Here is a 14,898-nt window from a genome sequence, read left to right on the forward strand (position 1 = left end):
AGATAGATCCCTTTTGTATATTATCTAATTTAGGGATTGAAAGATTCTAGGAAATCAATGCTTATAAAAAAAGCTCAGGTCATGAGGTAATAAGCAGTAGTACTTTAACAACACAATTCTGTCTGATTTCAAATCTTGTAACCATTAAACATTTTACTTGTTGGTCAAGTCACTTGTATAATGTAATCCAATCAATTAGAATTAGATTTGCTCCTGCACAGGTCACTGGGGTGCTGTCTTTTCCTTCCTTCCTTCCTTCCTTCCTTCCTTCCTTCCTTCCTTCCTGCCTGCCTTCCTTCCTTCCTGCCTTCCTCCCTTCATCCCTCCCTCCCTCCCTCCCTCCTTCCTGCTCTCTTTCTTTCTTTCTTCCTTTATTTTTCCTTTTCTTTTTTTTGTCATCCAATCAACAAACCCGTACTGACCAGCCAGTAGGTGCAGGCACCTAAGACACAAAGGCGAGTGAAATTGTCCCAGATCCTGAGGTGTGCACAGCACAGAGGGTTATGCCATAAGACAGATGAAGAGCTCAGAGTAAAGTTTAAGGGAAATCATTAAATCCTAAGGAGGAGGTGGGGAGATGTTCTTTCATTTTAAATGGCAAAGTTGAAAAGAAAAAAGACAAATCTGGTCTAATTCCTTTCTCTTTCTGGTAATTTATGATTTTAAATCTTCCGTGGTCTATATCCTTGTGTTCTTGGCAAGACACACATGTTCAAACACTTGGTCACTGTCTGTGGATGAAGTCATCCCTTGGGAAAATTGGGTGTACAAGGAAAGGGTTTACAGCTCAGTTTCCAAGGGTAAACTGAAGCAGACAAAGAAGAAAGTTCTGAGGAAAATGACCTTAGTGACTCCCTTTGTTTCTTATTGAATTCAACCACCGAGTTGCCTGTTGCTCAAATGAAGAATTATGAAGAAAGATGATATAATAGTTTCTTGCTGTAAGTGTCGTGCTGGTTGTCCAGGTTAAACAGGTTAACTGAAATGCCCATTCCTGACGCATCACCTCAAAGCATCGCCAGGCTCTTAGTTCACTTGACCTGTGGAGGTGTAAAACAGCCTCGAGATTTCTAGTTCCAGTAAACCACACAAGCAAGATGCACTGAATCCTTTTGAATGGAAGAACCCCTTTGAATGAATATCCATGGAGCTTTTTAGGGGGAACTCACCCAAAGCCACAACCCGAGGGCTCATCCAGGACCACTGGGACTCAAATTCCTTGTCCCAGGTCTTAGCCCTTTAGGTTCTTCCTGGGAGTATATTTGCACAGGCCTTATTACACTGGGAGGAGTCCTAGACTTGCACACGAGAGAGTTCAGTTTCAGTTATGGCTCTCCTTCAGGCTCTCTGGGTAGCTTTGAGGAAATATTTCACCTTCTCTGAGTGTCCATTTCTTTACTCATAAAATTAGCATAAAGTTTGGTTGAAGACTAAATGACATAATAGATAAGAAAATAATGTTTCATAAACTCTTCTAGCTCCACAAACTTTAAGAAGACCAGCCTAGTCCTATAGCCCCTGAAGTCCCTGGAGAAATCAAAGACTCAATGAGGGTCACATGTGAACTCTGGTTGGTAACTGCCATGCTACCATGTAGGCTGATTCCAGCCCATATCTAGGAAGGCGAGTCTCTGTAAGGATGCCTGGAGGGATATTGGGCCATGGGAACCAGGAGTTCTAGAACCTTCTCAGATAGCATAGAATATCTCACAGGCTGCAAAGCTGACTTAGCTGGCAGGGAACAAAACTTCCCAGACAGAGCTTGTCCCAGACTGGACCACCTGAGCAAGTCCCAGGAGACACCTTTTCTCAGAGCCAAAACAGCAAGCCCCATGTCTAGGAGAATAATTCTCAAGGGGAACCATTGTCCCTGGATAGGACAGAAGACACTTGGTCCCTGGAGGAAGCTGAAGGGTCCATGCTGCCAGCTGCAAAGGGGATGCCCTCTTTTTACATTTCTTCCTAATCGGGTCATGAAATCATTAGGTGCTTTATATTGTGGTTTATATTTTGCAGATGGAGAAATCGAGGCACAGAGAAATTAAGTGACTTCGCCACAATCCCAAGCTGGGGAGGACCAGGATTAGAGCTTAGAGAGAACCCCTGACGCTGGGCCTGTGTCCTGACCACGGAGTCACGCTGCCTCCGTTCCTAGGAGAGAAGACTTCCTGCAAGGTAAAGTGTGGCCTCCCTGCCCCTGGGTTGTGTGCAGTCCACACTGAGGTGGGACAGCCCTGTCTACACAGCAAGGTTGTGTACTCTGTGCATGTGTAAAGGACTGACCAGCACGCACGTTTCCTGACGTGGGTTAGGCGTCCGGTCTGGACCACCGTTGTCGGCAAACTGCTCCCTTATACTCCCCTCCTCAGACCTTTCTGCAGCCACATCTCTTCCATCTTCCTTACGTCCTGCTCGAGGGACCTACTCCATCTTTGCCTTCTCCTCTTTTCAAATCTATCACCTCTCCCTCTCTGATCGGTGGATCGACCCTATCCTGGGATTTAAAAAAAGAAAGAGAGAGAGGCTTCCTTCAGCCCTGCTCAGGCTCTTCTCTTATCTCTGTCCTTTTGGGGCCGGTCCTGGGCAGTGCCTTCCTCGTTGCCGGTCCACTGCAGAGTCTATGGAAGTCTGGCTATTGTCCTGCCTTCCTCCTGAAACTTCTCTCTAGAAATCCACCATCAGTCTCCTGAGCACCAAGTCCAGACATTGTCAGAGGTGGAAGGGGTTTTAAGCATCATCCAGTCCCGCATCTCATCATCCAATGGATGAAACTTCCATACATTGATCCCAGCAAGACAATTTCACCTACGCTTGACCATTTCCCAGTAGGGATCAATCTAAGACCAACAAGCTGCATTCATTTCTCCCCTTTCTTTTTTTTTTTTTTTTTTTTGTGAGGAAGATCAGCCCTGTGCTAACATCCATACCAATCCTCCTCTTTTTGCTGAGGAAGACTGTCCCTGGGCTAAGATCCGTGTTCATCTTCCTACACTTTATACAGGACTCTGCCACAGCATGGCCTGACAAACGGTGCGTCAGTGAACGCCCGGGTCCGAACCCTGGGCCACCGAAGTGGAGCACGTGCACTTAACCACTACGCCACGGCGCCCCCCCCCATTTCTCCCCTTTCAAAGCTCTGTGGTCACAATACTCCTTCCTTCCCTGCACCCCTTCTAGAATTTTCTCCTCTCTTGCCTTCCTGTTACATGCTCTTTCTTTAGGTTGTCTCCCTATCCTTTGGAGAACTCTTCTTCTATGGGTGTGTTTTATTTCAGTTCCTGCCCTCTGAAAGCTCCTTCCAATGAGGGTGTGTCTCATTTGGTGGTGTGTTTCTCCTATTGAGAAGGACATGTCAACATACAAACAGATGTGCAATAGTGACAGCCTAGTGAGGACAGCCCAGTGAAATGACAGTCTTGGGACTACTCAGGGCAGACAGAGTCACTCCGTACACTGAGGGGCACTTGACAGTTTACAGAGTTCTTGCAGACGTGTGTGAGCTTTCCCATCCCTCCGACCTCCACATTAAGTGTAGGGGAGAACATTATCTTTACTGTAGAGTTTGTGCAGATGATGGAACCAGGTTCAAAAGTAAAGAGACCCAGTAAGTGGAAAATACTAAATTCCATCTTTAAAATTCCAAGCCCAGCCCTCTTGCTCCGAAATTCATATATATTTCCCACTTAATAATTTCTGAACCATTTTAATTTCTGGAAATTTTCTGTGGAATAGTGTATTTCATCTCCCCTGAACACAAATGTCATTGACAGATGACACACTCTATCTCTTGTAGACAGAAGCTTCTCTAATTTTCTGTTCTTGATTCTTTTACTATTGTCCTCACCTTAAAAAATAAGTCAAACAATTTTTTTAAAAAGCTGGATTAAGAAAATTTATAAATGGACAGTTCTATTATATTTTTCTTTGTCAAAACATATTTGAATCTTTGAATTTTATTTTATTTTATTTTATTTATTTTTGAAAAAGACTGGCCTTGAGCTAACATCTATTGCCAATCTTCCTCTTTTTTTCTCCCCAAAGCCCCAGTGCATCATTGTATATCCTAGTTGTAGGTCCTTCTAGTTCTTCTATCTGGGACCCCACCTCCGCATGGCTTGATGAGCGGTGAGTAGGTCCACACCCAGCATCCGAACTGGCGAACCCCGGGCCATGGAAGCGGAACGCGTGAACTTAACCTCTGTGCCACCAGGCCAGCCCCTGAATATTATTTTCTGTACTACTTCACCAACATTTAAATTAGGGAGAAGTTGGGGGCCGGCCGCATGGCTTAGCAGTTAAATGCGCACACTCCGCTACTGGCGGCCCAGGTTCGGATCCCGGGAGTGCACCGATGCACCGCTTCTCCGGCCATGCTGAGGCTGCGTCCCACATACAGCAACTAGAAGGATGTGCAACTATGACATACAACTACCTACTGGTGCTTTAGGGGGAAAAAAGGAGGAGGATTGGCAATAGATGTTAGCTCAGAGCCCGTCTTCCTCAGCAAAAAGAGAAGGATTAGCATGGATGTTAGCTCAGGGCCGATTTCCCTCACAAAAAAAAAATAAAAAAATAAAAATAAATTAGGGAGAAGTTAAGGTGGAAAATGTTGAATAGAGAACAGATGTAGTCTCAGAAGTAGACTTATAGATCTGCTCATGAATGCAGAACATTATTTACTACTCATCAAAAGCAGTCCTTTCCTCACTTTTGTGGTTTTTATAGCTATCAAAAAGATGTTTCATCTCTCTGTTTTTTTCACTTCACCTAAGGGACAGGTCTAGCTGGGGCAGGCATTAATTGGAGAAGGGAGCCCTCCTGGCTCATGAATACACATGACCAGGGTGCAGAACAGGCCACAGAAGTGAGGCTGGACACATCCTCTTAGACCGGGAGGGGCTGAGCCCAGTGAGGGCCCAGGAGGAACCAGCTCCACTGACAGGAGAGCTCAGAGCGACCAGGAAGTGAGGCTCTGTGAGGAATCACAACCAGGCCATGGGGCACTGGAACTCTTTCCAAATGACTGGTGGGATTACCCACAATTTTTACTTATATGTGGGAAAAATACCACCAGCAAAGTAAAAATAAGCTAAAAGAAAATACTTGCAACAGATAAGAGGGGTAAAGGGGTTAATAACTTAAGTATACAAAAAGCGATTACAAATCAATGTGAAAATTTTAAAAATAAGAAAAATAGGTAAAGGGTGTGAATAAGAATTTACAGAAGAGGACATGCAAGAGGCTAACATATGAAAAAATGCTTACCCTCATTCTTGGTCAGGGAAAGAGAAATGTAAGCAATGATGAGGTATATTATTTCACTCAGTAAAAATAAAAGACTTGTGAGATCCATTGGTGACAAGCACTTAGAGAAATGGGCATCATCATGCCTTACTAAAAGTGCATGGATTTTTATATTTTCCAACTGTAAACTGACAATGTCTTCTGAGAAGACTGTATTATGGAAATATGTACCAAGATGTGCATGATATTTATTGCACCTTTTTAAATTAATGGACTAAAACAAATAAATGAAATAAAACAACCTAGTCATCCGTTAGTAGGAGAACTTACAAGGATGGCTGGATAAATTATAGGCTATGCATTCTGAGGAATGTTATGCATCCATTCAAAAACTGAGTTTAATCCATAAGCACTGACCTGGAGAGAGAGCTGTGATTTTTGGTAAGTGCAAAGTAGTAACTTACAGAAAAGTTCGTGTATAATGGAGCCTGCTTTCGTAAACAATAAACATACAAAGGGAAACTGCTCTGTTGATTCATGTTTCAGGAGTAGAGAGAACACTGGTTACCTCTGGACGAGGAAATTGGCTGGAGGAAGAGAGATTAGAACTGCTGCTTTCTTCCCCACTGCATAGCTGATATGTACTTCATTTGATTTTTTCAACCCAGTAATGTAGAAGAAGTAAAGAAAAGAAAGGCAGGCATTGTTGCTTAGATCTGAGGTAGTCAATAGGGGCCCACTCTGGATTCTCAAGCCAGAGATCTCCATGATGGAAATGGAATGATAACATCACAGCTGTAAATGTAGTGGATTGACAAGGAGGCAAAATAGAGAGAGGCTGGGCATGGAGAAGACTGTTGAATGACTCAGTCTTGATAGGTGAGGGTCTGAGCTGGAGCGTGCCCAGGGGGGTGGAAAGAAATGGCAACAAAAACCAGAATGTGCTAAGTAATTTGACAGAGGAGGGGAGAAACGAAGAAAGTCAAATACGATTTTAAGGTTTCAGACTGAAAGAATGATCACTTCATTTATTCAGTAAATAACCGTGAAGAAATACTGGCCTGACGCTGGGGTATTACAGGATCTCTCCTCAAGATCTTATGAAACAGTGGAGGGAAACTTTCTTACCGTAATACAGAGAAACAAATGTCAAATGGAGAAATTTACAAAAAGCTGAGGCAGGACAGGGGCAAGAGCAGTAAATAATGGTGAGACAGGAAGAAACGACGTGTTCCGGGGCAGGCCCTGTGCTGGGAAGAAACGCTGTGACTGTGGTGTTAACGTGAATTTGATGTGAGCTGTGATACTCTGGAAGCAGCTACAAACGAGGAATTAAGGTTTGAGGGAGAAGTGAGGGTTGTAGACACTGTCTGAGCCATCCCTGTAGAGCAGTAGAGACACTTCCTCTGAGTGTGTGTGGACCTGGGACACAGCTCCGATGGAGCTGGGGCCTCAGGCAGACGATGGTTTCAGGGACAGGGAGCAACAGCATCAAGTGCTTTACTGAGGGTGAGAGTTGATAAGGCCTTGGGGACTTAGGAAATGGGTCACGGGTGACCTCTGAAACAGGGATTTTAGAAGTGACATCCAGCAGGGTGCAAGCTGCCTAGGAGAAGGATCACTGGTGGAGGTTGCTGTTGGAGAAGTTTGCCAGCAGAAGAAGGAGAGAGATGTGACAATTGCTGAAGGTCAGAGGGTCCAAGAGTGGAGGAGACCAGAGCCTAATGGAGAGTAGTAGAAGGCCAGGCGAGAGGAGCAGATTGAACATGCTAGAAAGAAGGGTGAGATAGGGAGCCCCCCTCTCAGGGAAGTTACCTCACAAGACTGTCAGTGCAGAGGCAGGCAGCATATGGTGATGGTTAAGCATAGGGACTTGGAACCTGGGCATGAATTCTGGCTCCAGTGTCTTTTTTAACTGGCTGACCTTGTCCAAGTCACAGGCCCTCTGTACTTCCTGGACTTTGTCCATAGGCAGAGACAGTAATCGACCAACCATGTAGAGTGCTTCAAGGAAGAAGCCAGAGAATGCAGGGAATGCGCTTGGCACAGTGCTCGGCAACAGCGAGAACCCAATCCATGGTCGTGATTTGGGGATCTGGATTCCGGACAAGGAGAAGGATGTTGAAGGGAAACTTCTTGCTGAGAGACTGGCTAGAAGGGAATATCAAATCAGAGGCACGCATCACGTAAGTGTGAGCGATTCTGTTGGCTGGCTCCGCTACCCTTGTATAGGGAAGAGTGCAGGCATTTACTCAGAGGGGAGAAGAGTGGAAACGTGAGACTCCCGATGGGAAAGCCCCTAAGGAGACTATCTAGACTCTATAATAGCCTGAGGTTCATCCAGGCACCCTGATGGTTGTCCATCAGAGCTGTGTTCTCTATTCCAACATACGCCTATGCAGTATGTGCAAAGGAAGGCGTTGATCTTACTTCTTTGCATGACTTTATCATAGCCTGAGATGTAGCACTGGAAGCCTAGAGCTCTGGACTTGTGGGTTTATACCGAGGCATGCTTGGAAAATAGGACCAGACCCGACACTACAAACTAACTTTCCTCAGGTATGAAGAATTATCTTTTCCCAGAACTCTTTCAAAGCCATTGTCTTCTTTGATCTCCTAACACCCCTGGGATACACATGGGTACTCTTAACCACATATTTATAATTAAGAGAACTGAGACACAGAGAGGTTACATGGCTTGCCTAAGACTCTACAGCAAAGAAGACACAAAGGAAGAATTTGACCACGGGAAGTTTAGCTCGAGGGCCCGTGTGGGCAGCCTGTGCTCTACACTGCCTTCCCTAACACCCCATCGTAGTTCAGATTTTGGCACCTGGACTTGTATTACAATTTTCTGTTTGAGTGTCTGTCTTCCCTGTGATTTACTACCTGTTTAAGGGTCTCTTATTTATAAGAAACAGTGCACTACTTAGAGGATCCAGGAAACACAATAATGAATTTAAAAAGATCTTACTCTAGAAAACATTGCGTACTCTGTAAGTAGCGTAAGTTTGTAAACAGCTGTGGTGCAGGAAGAAGGTGAGGGTACACCACAGTGGTGCCAGGGAGTGGGCTGTGAGCTCCCGGGAGAGGCTAAGTCTTCTCTAGGCGTCTCAGGGAAGGGACAGGGCAGAGGAGGAAGGGGTTGTGCCAGTCTCCCTTGACCATGGCGTCATGCCCTCTGCCTGCGAGGATCTGATTTCAGAGCCTCCCAGCAGGCTGAGAATAATGGTTTTTATCTCAGGCCGTTCCTGTCTGAAAAAGCACCAACTACAAGTCACTGCGAGGATTGTAGCCTATCTCTTCTGAACATTCATTCTTTACTTAGTATTTTGGAAGTGTCCCCTTCCTATGAAGGAATATTCAGTTCTAGGAAGTATTTCACTTTTTTTCCACTCCTTTTCTTTACTCTGTAGAACATCTGTCCACATTGCCAAGATGTTCCAACATGCCTTACCTGTTCTGTAAGGGAACTGTGCTATTTTTATTTAGTACAGCTTGGCAAATATTTATCATGCAGCTGCCCTGTGCCAGGCACCATGCTGCAGGCTGAAGAATGCAAAGACACACAATGCACATTCCTGTCTCGACGGCCCCACACTGGTGCTTGGGGCTGAGTCTACCCTGGTGCACTGAGAGCTCCACGCAGGGGCTCTTCTATGAGACAACCCATTTCCCCAGGCTTCCAGGACGACAGCTTCTGAGAGATGCTGAGAGAGAAGTCTAAAACCTGTTAAAAATAGTTAGTTGGATTAAGGGAGATTGTCAAGAGTCCAAGAGAAATACTCTCCACTAGAAAATAAAGTTATGTTCCCCATTTCTCTTTCTCTCTCTCTCTCTCTCTCTCACACACACACACACACACACACACACACACACTTTAGGTTTGTAAATATAACTGAACTTTTGGCTCTAGGAGTCGTTATGGAGACTACACTCTGAAGCAATGCACCATTATACTGGTTCAGATCCTCAAAGGCCAGTAAAACATTTGGTGTCATAAAAGGTAATTAAAAATACAGAGAGGACAACATCTCCCCTCATCACAGGTGATATGTTCGTCCACAACTTGGATATGACGAGCATTTCTGCTTTCCATCCCTTTAAAAGAACATCTACACCTAGAAAATTGAGATGAGAAGAAGGAACACACATCTTTTAAGCGTCTCTCACGTACCAGGCACCCTGCTAGGTTCTCCCGTAAAATCATTTCATTCCATTCTCTCCAACACCCAGTGAGAATGAATGTGGGGACTTGAACGTGAGAGAACTGAGATCCATACACATCACATTTACACCTCACACAGTTAGTAAGTGTGGAGCTGGCAGTCGCCCCGCGGGCCACCTGCCTCTGAGGTGTGCTCCCTCGCCGCCGTGCACAGGGAGACGCGCGTCCACAGAGATCAGGGGAAGGATGGCTGCTGACACAGAGGACTCGGAGAACATCAAGCCCTTCCCTCTGGAGCTGCAGGTGAGACAGATTACACTGCCTGCAAGGCCCTGAGACGTTCCGAGCCGCACCGTACCATGCCTCCACACTCCATCCACTCACCTGGGCTTGTCCCTGCCCTGCGCCCAGCACCCCAGAGATGCCGGAGATGCAGGTGGTCTGGAGGGGAGGATGGAGCCTAAACAAGCACTGTAAGACAAGATTATAATTGCTTTAAAGCAAGTACAAAGTCTCTGCAAACCTATGTGGAGTAACTTTCAGGGAAATTAAAGCACAGATTACTCCAAGAAGAAGGATGGAGAGGAAATTGAAAGAAATTATTGAACATGGAGCGAAAGCACCTACGCTGGAGACACAGCTTCTGCAGAAGTTGGCAGGTGCTGAACTTCTCACCTCCGCGGTCAGCGTCCCAGTCCAGCCCTCTGAATCCCACACCTTGGGAGTCCACTGTCCTCAAAGGTCCTGACTGACTGGATCCTGGGTCTTGAGAGCCAGGATGGGACTACTATTCCTATAAAATTACATAAAATCCTACAGCGTTCCTGCATTTTAGGTCTGGCTTCACCATGACTCTTCAGAGGCCCTGCGACTGAGATGTTCTGTTTTGTTTTCTTCAGACTCGAATATCCTCAAGGGTAGTGAGTTCTGGCCGGGAGCGGGTGTACCCAGGGAGACCCAGGGAGCGTATTCACGCTCCAGCCCCGTGCAGCCTTGGACAGGGCAGTCGGTGTCGTACACGAGGGACGGGACCCACACAGGACTTCAGGCGGTAGGGCTCCACGCAGGAACACTGACACTCTAGTCAGCTGTGGCAGAGAGAAACTGAGCACAGTGTTTCCAGATCCTCCTGCTTTTCCAGAAAAATCAGAAATTCAGATTTGGATATAAAACCTCCAGATTTTGGGGTGTTAGTGTGTGCAGCATGGAGAGCCTCACAGAACAGCTGGATACTGGCTCTAGGGCCATGAGACTCATGGGTGCCTCCTCCCCCGCTGGCCCTAAATTCTGATTCTTTGCATTTTCTGCCAAAACTAGCTGTCAGGATAGAGCAATGAGAAGTCATTAGAAACACACTCATATTCAGAAAGTTGGATTTTTAATGCACATACAGGTTTATTTTCTTACTTTTTCACTTGGAGCCCAAAGAGCAAAAGCTATTTTACCAAAAAGCAGTTTGGTATTTGAAAGGCACCTGATGTGTTATTCCATCTAAAGTTTGGGGAACGGGCGCCTTCCCTGCTCAGCTGTCTTCTGAGCTTGGAAGAAAACATCATGCTGTGACTGTGAGCACAACAGGTGAATGTGACATAAGCTCAGCTGTTGGTCTCTAACTCTGAGTGTGAACTAACACAGCTGGACAGTGGCTCCACGCTTCCCCTGGGTCCCCTGCGCCCCATCAGCTGCTGCTGGGCCCCGCCTGGCCTGGGACATGCGCGCCACGAAGCAGACCCCACGGTAAAATGCAGCTCCCTCCTCCTGTCCCGTGCCACCTCTCCCAGAACTACTTGTCATGGTGTTTTAGGTGCCTCTCCACTTACGATAGACCACACAAATTGAGAAGCAGATTTTTAGTGGGTGTAAAATTGCCAGATCACCCCTTATTTGAATAAAATCAAACCAATTATTTTGTTAAAATACCACTGCCTTGATGGCCCTGGAGTCATCTCTGAAGCCTGTGAAATTTTGGTTTTGTTTGAAATGTTCTGTTAGGTCCCCAGCCCCAGCCTGGTTAAGAGGACCCTTCCTTGGGCAAAGGAAACCCAGGATTTCCTGAGAAGCAAATTCCCCATGGCTCCTTTTGAAGTTACAAAAGACTTCTCAGAGTTTTTAGTTCCCCTCCGGACAGGAGGTCCAACGATTGTGTGCAGCCGGAGGGCGTGCACCTTTGACCCCCCATTGATAAAGCCATCGCCGACCTTCCCATCACACTTGTAGAAGAGAGGCACCTTCTGGCTGCATGTGGGGTGGATATCTCTTTGCAGCTCTGTATTTATATCATAAAAGTTTTTAAAATTATTAATAAATTGTAATTAACGACTAGCTGACCAAGAGAAGCATTAGTTCACTGTAATTCTTTCATTCATTCATTCACTCAGTCATTTAACCAGAATTTACAGATGCCCACTGGTGCCGGCACCTTTCTATCACAGGTCTACCTGCCTCAAAGATGGGATCCTGTTCCTTTGACAATTTTCTTTTCCTGTATTCAGAAGAGTAGGGATTGAGTGAACTTCGTCATGGTTGTTCTCCTGACTCTGTAGGTCCAACGCCTGTGTCCCCCAACATACACACACACAGTCTTGAGGTGGAGAGGGGAGGCTCATCCATGGAGTGAGGGGTCAGCATGGCGCCCTCCTGTGCAGGTGTTTTAATTAGTAGCATCCCCAGGTAGCTCGCTCTCAGAGTGCAGTGTGTCAAGATGACAGACTTCCTCCCTAGGGCTCCCACTACAGGACTTTTTATTGCAAACTGTCATTGTCTCTATTGCTCTTAGGATTTCTTGCATTATTTTTAAAGTGATAACTTCCAAACTAGGCCCAGAAGTTTATTAAGAGTTGACCGCGGCTACTTAGACGATTTACTTTGAGGGTTTCATGACAATACTTGGACAGCCACATCCCTTCAGTTCCACAATCTTGAGCCACGGGAGCAAGCGTGAGTCCTCAATTTTCTGAGACTGTTCTGATTTCAACTATCCTGTCTAGGTATGCCAAAAACTTGCCAAATGTCCTAGAAGTTCCAGTAATTTGGCTTTAAAACTCTATCTTGCAGACTATTTCTTGACCAAAGAAACAGCATAAGTATTGTTTGTCAGACCACATATCTATAATGTTCCTTTTGAAAACACGGCCACTCTGCCCACAGCACTTAAACCACTTCCCACCTCTGTGGACAGAGCATTGTAGTGATGAGAAGGCATCTTCCAGAGTTTTCTCAAGACCAAAGCAAAATACAGGCAAACAGATTTAAATACTTGCTCTGTTTTCCTGACTCATAGCTGAACGTCAGTCAGCACCTTCATAACTTCCATCTGGGAGAAACCAGCGGAGGCCCGTCGTCCACGACGGGAGTCCAAGAAGAGAATGACATTCTGAGGTCAAAATTCAACTTGTTTTCACACATAAACTCTTTTAGCTTTTCAGTACCTGATGATAAGGAGTCCATAACCAAAGAAAGAGGGGCTGCTTCCCCTCTCCAGTTCAGCTTATGGTCAGCTCTTAAAATGCCATGTTTTTGTAATGACTTTCTAAACGTTTTGTATGCCACCTACTTAAAGTTGACTGAATACTTATTAACCAGTTCCTAAAATAATTAGCCTTCAAGGCTCCACATTCGAATGAACTTCAAATACACTAATTTCCATATTATTCTACATTTAAAAAAAAAATGCTACCCGGAAAATCATCCATGAGAGAGAATTGTGCAACATTTTCCCTCTTTATTCCTGAGTCCAGAGGGAGTCAGTTCACTTCTGGGTCAGCTTGACGAACACCTCGCTCTGTTCCGCAGCCACAGGGAGGACGTGGACAGACTTCAGCTGCATCTTCATTTTCTTTTTGCCAAGAAAATGTTGATTTTCTCATTTCTATCCCTCTTGCCTCTGTTGGCAGCAAGCGCCCTCACGGAACATGCACATATAACTCAGTTTGGGGTGAGGGCCAAGGGGCGGGGTCTCTTTCCTTTGAGGATAGTTTCACTGATCACCATCCTTGCTGATAAAGAAATGCAGAGGAGGAGGCAAAGGAAAAATGAGGAGTTTTATTTGCCTAACTTTTCCTCATTTCAATCCTATGAGATTGGAGTACTAAAATTGAAAAATTATAAACCAGGATGCCATGAATTATAAACCCATTGCTCTCTTCCAACTTTGCAACCTCTTAATAATAATTCTATTCTTTCTCTTAATATAATTATTGGACAGAAATCCTAAATTTTAACGTATTTGCACTACATTAAATTCACTGAAAACAGAAAATTTTGCCATATTTTGGAAAACAATTTTTAACTGTTACAGTCCTTTTTGTAAGCTCTATTCAAGAAGGACGACAATGTGTACTTTCTGGTTCCTGCTGCTCCTTACAGGTGGATTATTTTGAGCCAAACTTCCCTGAGTCTGAATTGAGACATGGAAGCAGTTTCTCTTGTGTGAGATTGTGCATGTAGGGCCGGGTCTTGGTTACCTAGGAGACAGTAATTCCAGGGAATAAAATCGCCCGGGAAAACATCAGCATGCAGTTTGATCTGCATACTTTATTTTGCCAGAAGCTTCTAGCTTCTCTTCATTATACCTTTCCCAGACTTTCTTACCAGTCGCAACTTAGTAAATTGAACTCAGCTTCTGCCCTTGCTGCAGTCTTCTCTTCTTGATGATGCTAATGAGCAGTGAAATGACCCAAAGTTGAGCAGCAGGAGGTGAAAGATAGGGTCTGGCTAATTGACAAATGGGTACTTGCCTCCTGAATAATTGAGGAGTGACTTGTGGTGGGGAGATGCAGTGGAGCTCGGGTGCTGTGTCAAGTCAGAGCTGTCCACCACGGAGACTGTGGTCCAAGTGTCCCTCCTGCCAGAAGGAGAGCAGGCTACCGGTGTGCAGAGACACAGGTCAGAACTCAAGGGAGGATGTCGTGGGCTTTCACAGACCTAGGACCCAAGTCAGCTCCTCCCTGGGCCTCACACTTGTGGCCTGAAGAGCTGTTCAGTATCACAAAGCAGCCTCCACTTGACTGAATTTGTGAGTTTTTGATGTAGTTGCTATTCTGTTATCTTCACTGAGGCTCAACCTCAGGAAAGTGTACACGTTATTGGGAGGAGGAAGACAGAGGGAAAATCAAAGTAATAAAATAAATCCTGATTCCAAATATAAAGTGTACATATTATAAAATAATGCACTTGCTCTCTCTTCAGTAAGTCATTCTGATAGCCTTTGTTGGTTCAAAGTAAATTTCTTAAATTCAAGACTTTTCTTTAAGTATAAACCCATTTAAAGTTCCTAAGGTAACCTATGCTTATTTTAAAAATAAACACTGGACTTAAAAATAAAATTACTGTTCACATAGTGCTCTAAGGATGATCTTTCTAAATGTAAATTACTAGAGAGGGAATCAGAGACCCGGGCAATGACAACAGGGGTGAACTTTCTCCAGTTCCAGGGAAGATCAGAACTGAGATGTTAGAAAAACGCTACTGAACCATTCATGGCATCA

This window comes from Diceros bicornis, chromosome 12 (genome assembly GCF_020826845.1).
Source record: "Diceros bicornis minor isolate mBicDic1 chromosome 12, mDicBic1.mat.cur, whole genome shotgun sequence".
NCBI lineage: Eukaryota > Metazoa > Chordata > Mammalia > Perissodactyla > Rhinocerotidae > Diceros > Diceros bicornis.